Raw genomic sequence first — 7,309 nt, 5'->3', positions numbered from 1 at the left:
TCAGTCAGAGGCAGAACTTCACTTCCTCAGCTTCGGAAGACAAACACATGTTCAGGAATTTAAATTGACTTTCTTATTCATATTACTTGGTATTTCTATTATTATCTAAACCCAGGATCATCACATTCCAGGGCTTGAAATGGAGAGATTAGGAATTGCATTCAACCCCAATGTTTGCCACACCACACTTTATATATTTATTAAAGAAGGAATGTCTGTTATACTATTTGTTGCTGGTCAGCAGAAATATGCCTTTATGATAGAACTGGCCTGTTCACGAAGCAAATAAATACCATACATATACCTTAGGGGCTATTTAGAAATTAAGTCAAGTCAATCAAACTGTTATCTACTCACTTAAAGCCAAACGGTGGCAAAATGTCCAGCACAAAAGGTACACCTCTAGATTTATGTCTCAAAAATTAATAAGCATTTATTTTGCATTAAGGGCCATGATACTGGCTGGCTGCACCGTTTTTCTGCTGCACTTCTCTTTCAAATTTCATCAAAAAGAATTGAAAAATAACTTGGAGATTTGAATCCATCTTCATCAGTTGAGTGATGTAGCCACTGCTTGTGCTGCCAGATAATGAGGGCAGACCTGTTCTGCCAGATCCTTCACTGTCATCAGGATAAATCACTTTACAAGCTTAAATAAAAGAAATAGACCTACTAACTCTGTAAGATGTTTGCACAAATCATAAATATTTATTTCACCATCTCTCTGATTTTCAGAATAAAAGAAAATCCAGATTGCATTTACATAGATTCATTTCATGTATTCATATGTTCATTTCCCCATTCTAAAGTCATGTCTTTCATAGATGTGTGTGACTTCTGCATACACATTTAAAGAAGTATTGCACATAATTATTTCATGTTGTATTCAGCCATCAACAATTGCTACAAAGTGACATAACTGCAACTGGTACATTTAATATTTTTATTTCTATCCTAAAACCCACCTATTTTTCCATCAGTGAGACATAGTAAAGAAAAATCCAGATCTTGCCATCCATGCTAAACATACTGCTCCCAATAAATTCAGTGTTATTTCCAATTTTCTAAGGACAAAACACAGGACGGAGCCTAGAGTTATGTTCATGCAAGAAAGGAAGAAATCTTTTTTTAATTAGGTGTAAGGATTTGAGGGAAAATGCTGGATACACTTGAAACTGTGAAGAAATATGAGGCTGTATTTTGATATTTATATTTGCTGTCTGTATTTTATTTTATTGTAAGGATAATTTTAGGAATCTGACTGCAATCCAATATGTAGAAGCGAATTACATGTTCTTTCTCTTCCATTAACTTTTCTTTTTATCCCTCAGCCAGCTCCATTTTCTTTTTCTTTGTATAATAATGATAACAGAATGGTACGAGTATAAGAAATAAGGATCTGAAAATGCAGAAAATTGAGGACAATTTTGTGAAAAGCAGCCAGAATTCCAGATTTCTAATGCTGGCACTAACTAGCTCAATTTTGCATTTAACCCGTTGATCTTCAGAAGCATTTTCACTTCTTCAGGAAAAAAAACCTCCTAAACAACAAACTCATGAAGTTGTTACTGAGCTGACAGCAAGAGAGAATTTTGCAGAAGTTTGCTGGTTGAAGTGCATCTGAAGAAATTATGCATTCAGGCAGGAAAATGAGGAGTTTTTGTTGTGAATGGAAGTTTCTGGAGCTGGCTGCATGAAAGACAGTGAGTCAACAAGTTGAAAAAAAAAGAAAACACAGATAACCCCATATTACACCTTAATCACACAATTTATTACAGCAAGATAACTCTGGAAAAAGAGAGACAGCCAATGTGAAATATTAATCTTGGGGACCTGGATGATATCTAGAAGGTTCTAATGTAGATCCATGAATTTAAAGGTTGATGTGGATGTTGGCCCAGCAGTCTTTAAAGGTTTTTAGCCTTGTTAATCTGAATTGGATCCTGATTTCTCAATAATGTACAACAAGGATCATTATTTCAGCCAAGTTACTTCATGACATTTGTGATGTGGTTGCATACAAGACATTACTCCTTAATTATATTTTAAAAGGCACAAAGGTGTTGGAGGCCTTATCCAAGACTTTCAGGGCTGAAAATAATCATTCATTAGTGGTGACAGGGAAGACACTCCACTCTACATCAGTGAACTTGTGGCATTTTCTTGCATACTCTTGCAGAAGAAAAATGGAATTGCTAATGGGAAAAAAAAATTACCTAGGTGGAGCAGTAGTTGGTTTTGGAGTGACTGTTCTCTTATTTCGTATTTAGGTGGTAATTTTGCACTTAACACCCGCTCAGAAAGATCTTGCAATGGCTGTTACCTCAGCAATATTTTGACTCCATTTATTTTACTGAAGTTGTCACTGATTTCTTCTCTCTGGTGACCAGGGACAGGACCAAGGGAATGGCTGGAGCTGTGTCAGGGAAGGGTTTGGGTGGATATCAGGGAAACGTTCTTCCCTCAGAGGGTGCTGGGGCACTGAACAGGCTCCCCAGGGAATGGTCACAGCCCCAAGGCTGCTGGAGCTCCAGGAGATGCACAGGGTGGATGGGATTGTTGGGGTGTCTCTTTTGAGGGAAAAACTCAAATGCACAAAATAGCTACTGGACTTGGTGTTTAAATGAATTTATACATTCTATAAATATAGATTCATAAATGGAAACAGTATCTTATAACCAGACAGAAGGGGTTAATCAGTTGGATTCAACTTAACGTTCCTTCCCAATTTCAGATACCTGCTAGAGGAAAAGGGCTGTTAAACCTGCAGATTACAACCATGGGCATGTCAACTCAGAGGGGAGCTGAGCTGGCCTAAAATCAGCCTGGTTCCTGGACTCATGGAAAGGACCTCTAGCATCATCAAGTCCAACCATCAACCCAGTACCACCACATTTGTCAGTAACCACGTCCTCAAGTGCCACATCCACGTTTTTTAAGCATTCCAGGATGCTGACTCCACCACCTCCTTTGGCAGTCTGCTCCTTTTCTACTACTTGATAAGCTGTTCAATGAAAAAAAAATTGCCTATTATCTAATCTAAATCACCCCTGCTGCAAATTGAGGCCACTTCCTCTTGTCCTGCCACTTTTTACCTGGGAGAAGAGACTGATCCCCACCTAGCTACAACCTCCTTTCATGGGTGTTTAGAGAGCACCGAGGTTGCCCTGAGCTTCCTTTTCTCCAGACTAAAAGAGAAAAGGCTACTCCCTCCTTCTCATGGGACTTGTGCTCTTCACCAGCTTCGTTGCCCTTTTTGGACATGTTCCAGCCTCTTTGGACACACTCCAGGCAGCAATTCCCAGGGTAATTCTGTCATGGACAGTGCACAGGCAGACTGTGCCAGTCCTGGTTTGTGTGCTGTGTTAGCCCAGCAGGATCCTGATCACACCTGGGGTCTCTGAGGGCAACAGGTATTTAGCCCCTGGAGCTGGACAGCCAGCAAGCCCACTCCTCGTGGCATTCTGCTGTCCAAACCCACAGTCATCCTCCCCCTTTGTCCCTGCTTGTTGCAAGAGTTATGGTGGAAACAAATTCCAAAGAGACTGGGACCCATTGAGTCTTCTGCATGGTATGTTGTAAATCTTGTCATACCTTCTCTTAGGATGAGTGTGCACAGAAAATCCAGGTAACACAAATAATGGCTTTTAAGCCATTTACATTTCAGCACCTCCCAGAAAGGCACAGAAAAAACAAGATAGGTTGATTCATGACTGTTCCCATTTGGAAAAATCTCTTTTCTAAATTAGCAGTGAGACACAGAGTATAACTGACAATAATTAGCTACCAGGGAGGGAATGGCGCAAATGACTTCCTTGTCCTTTCGAATGAAGACTTAACATGACTAGATGGAAAATACAGCTCTGTGCAACAGGCTGTTGATATCTGCTCAGGTGCAACTGGATGAAATTACGCTGTGTGTTAGACTTGTGGTTCCACTCCAGGGTCTATGAGCCATTTGTACCTTCTAGTCTAAACCAAAATGCTATCTCCAATGATGGGAGGAGTTATGAGCTGTGCTCCATCCCAGGAAAAGGGCTGGACAGCTGTACAACATCTGTTTGAAAGCTTCATTTAGAGCCCTAAAAAGTTGGGGTTTTTTTCACTCTGTCCAATATTAAGACTAAAATACTGCATGCCAGAGAATCCCAATTTGTTCTTGCCTTGTTCTGAGCTACATCCCAGCTCTGCCAGAGAGGACAAGTGTGCAGTAGGAATTCTCTTTCCTGTTTAAGACATCTATACCTAAGGAGTTCATGCAACACAGAATGTATAAAAGAAACCCCAACTCATAACAAGAGAGAAGAAATATAAACTTTGCAGAATATTACCCAGCCACTGAATGACACAAAGGCAGAGAATTGACAGGAAATTTATGTTTCACTTATCCAGTCTGGATCTGGCCTGAGGTTTGATTGCTGTTCCCATCACAAATCACAGAAATCTGCTATAAATACTGGCCAAATACCTTCCCTTTGGACTTTGGAATTAATTTGTCAGTCCAGGAATGACTAACAATTTTGGGCAAGATTGAGCTGTACTGGTGCTGGCTGGGAAAAAATCAACTTTCTTCCTGGTGCTTCCCAGCTCCTCTGTATCGCCTCCTGATTTGCCTGTAGCATTTTACAGTTCATATCTAATAACTTGGGACTGAGAGACCTTAAAGAACCTTGAAATCAGGGATAATATAAAGATGTAGCTGTGTCCAGCTAGATGCTGAATTTAAAGGCAGTGTGTGGACCATCAGGATAGCATTTGCTATCAGACCTTTTTGTTGTGTGCAGTGATGGTCCACATGGTGTAGATCTCTGAAAAACACACACATCAAAAGACTTTTTTTTTCTGGAATTTTTCTGGCTCCCCATAGAATACTTTAGCCTATTATTGCATATATGCTTCAAAATATTTCTATCCAGTTACACTAACAAATCAGAAGAAGTTGAAACCATTTCAAGTCACCAGTGAAGTTCCTAGAGCTATTTTAAGTGCTTGTGCAATTACAGAGTGACTCATTAGTGTTTGTAATTAATTTCTGTGCCAATTAGCTGATAAAGATAAGCAGAAAATTCATCAGGCCTCCATGGCCTGTCCTCTCTCTCTGGATTCCCAGGACTAGGCAACCCCACCCTGACAGACAAGGGAGAGGGTAAGCCCTCTGGTTTAGGCCCCCCTGCATGCACACAGTATCATTATTTTTTGGACTAGCGTAGGTTAAAATCCTCATTTGATTTCCTTTTCTGCCCTCTTGTCCCCTTGCCTCCCCTTCATGTCCTCATTCTGTGTGTTCATGCCCCAGAGGTGTGCTCATGTGCAGCTGCAGGGCAGGAGCTGGGGAGATAGCAGTGAGCTCAGAGGTGGCACTGACCTGCCACCCTCTGCCAGGGCAGGGCTCTGCTGGCTACAGTGGCACTGTTGTCATTAGCTCTAATTAGCTGTATCAGCTGTGCATGGGGCACGAAATGTCCACGGGCAACCATTTGTGCTAAGAGGGATGGAGGGAGGTCAGGGAACTTTATCATCTGCCATGTCATAAACACTGCCTGGCACACAGGGCTGACTTCCTCCAGAGCCTCAGTGCCTGTGGAGTCAGAGACTTCTGAAATCAGAGCTGTCAACTCATAGCTCTTGATTAGGGCTGAGGTACAGGTTAATGAGGGGAGGCTTCGCTGAGAGCACTCAGACACTGCAGGGAAGCTCTACCAGGAAGAGAACTGCTGTTGGAAGTTGGATGTTGGAAGTTGTACAGGGATCCAGTACAGCCCATTCCAGTAAAGCAGCCTTGGCTAAGTCACACACCCTGATAGCTGGGACCAGCTCAGAGTACACTAAGGCAGAGTCTTGATGTGTTGTGGGCAGCTCTACACCCATTCTGCAACTCAGTTTCATGAGAACTACACAGAAGCCCAGGATGGGTTTCCTAAATTCTCAGCATCCAGACACCGAGGGGCCCTAACTTCCCAAATTCTCTGGGTACTCCTGCTGCATACAACATTTTGCAGGCTGTCTTTATTAAATAGCCATAAACTTAGACAAGACACTTCATTTGTAACATTAAAATAAATAGGGATTTCACAGAAACCCTTCAAGGGAAATTCTACTCCCAGGTGCCTCAGGTGAAGTTAAATCTTTTGTCATTTAGGGACATGCGGGCTCATCAGACCTGGAGCAATGATGAACTGGAGACATTTCAGTTCTTGGCCGCATCAGTTTTACCACTCATTCATTACCACAACATTGAAATGTTTCACAGCTTTAGGACATTTCAAAAAAAGGAGGAACCTGATCCTTGAGAGAGCTAGATAAAACCACTCAGAACCCTGTAGATGTAAACCCAAATTTTCATCTGTGCAAACAACATGTGGCTTTGCCTGCATATTTCCACAATATCACAATATCTTTTTAGTACATGCTGCCTGAGAGGGGTCTGGAGGGGAGCAGACTGGCCTCAGCCGAGAAATCTTCAGCTGAAGGAGATGTACATGCCTTTTATCAATCAGAGAAGAGGATGGGGGGTCTGAATTGGAACTTGCAGGGCAGAGGCAGGAATACAACAGTCAAAATTTTAAAGTCATTAAAAAAGAAATTTCTCACCCGACAAGGATCTAGATGGGAGAAGGTAAGTCAGACATGGAGACAGGAGGAGCTGGACTGAAGCAGTGTCCAGCTGCCCAGCTACATTTGTCTCAAATAATGAAGAATCCCCAAAATCCAAATTTAGCACTGCTCTCCAGAAAGAAAATACCTGTGAAACCTACTGGTAACATGTGCACTCCATCAGTATGGACAGCAGAGACCAGAACAAGGAGAACTTGGCACTGGGAAAAGCTCCTCAGAGCCTGGTGCAGAGATCAGGCGATAGGTACTGCAGTCCTGGTGTGTCTGTATTTGATAAAGAAGAAAATCAAACTTGGATGGAGAGTTTGGCATAGTCTTCTTTAAACCTGTGCTCTCTTTGTATAATGTAGCTATAATAATGTATTTTATGGCAATGTAGTTAGCATGGTTTTAATAACAGCTTTTTTCTGCAAGGCGCCAAATATTCTCTTGTTCCTTAAATTGTTGCAGTTCAAGATACTGTTTCTTTGCAGGGATAGGCCTCATTTTACAAGTATAGACAGCATTTGGGGAGGAAAAATTTCAGTTTCATTTCCTCTGGATTGCCATTACACACACTTAAAAGATAACCTACTACAAAAAGCAACTGAAATGAGCTAAAAGAACTGGAATTTTCCTGGCTACTGTATTGATTCTGTTTTACACCTTAGCAGTTTCTGTTGTGAATGATTAATTTAGGTCCAAGTCATTAGAT

The sequence above is a fragment of the Geospiza fortis genome, unplaced genomic scaffold, assembly GCF_000277835.1.
Source record: "Geospiza fortis unplaced genomic scaffold, GeoFor_1.0 scaffold242, whole genome shotgun sequence".
Taxonomy (NCBI): domain Eukaryota; kingdom Metazoa; phylum Chordata; class Aves; order Passeriformes; family Thraupidae; genus Geospiza; species Geospiza fortis.
This window is presented reverse-complemented; position numbering follows the sequence as displayed.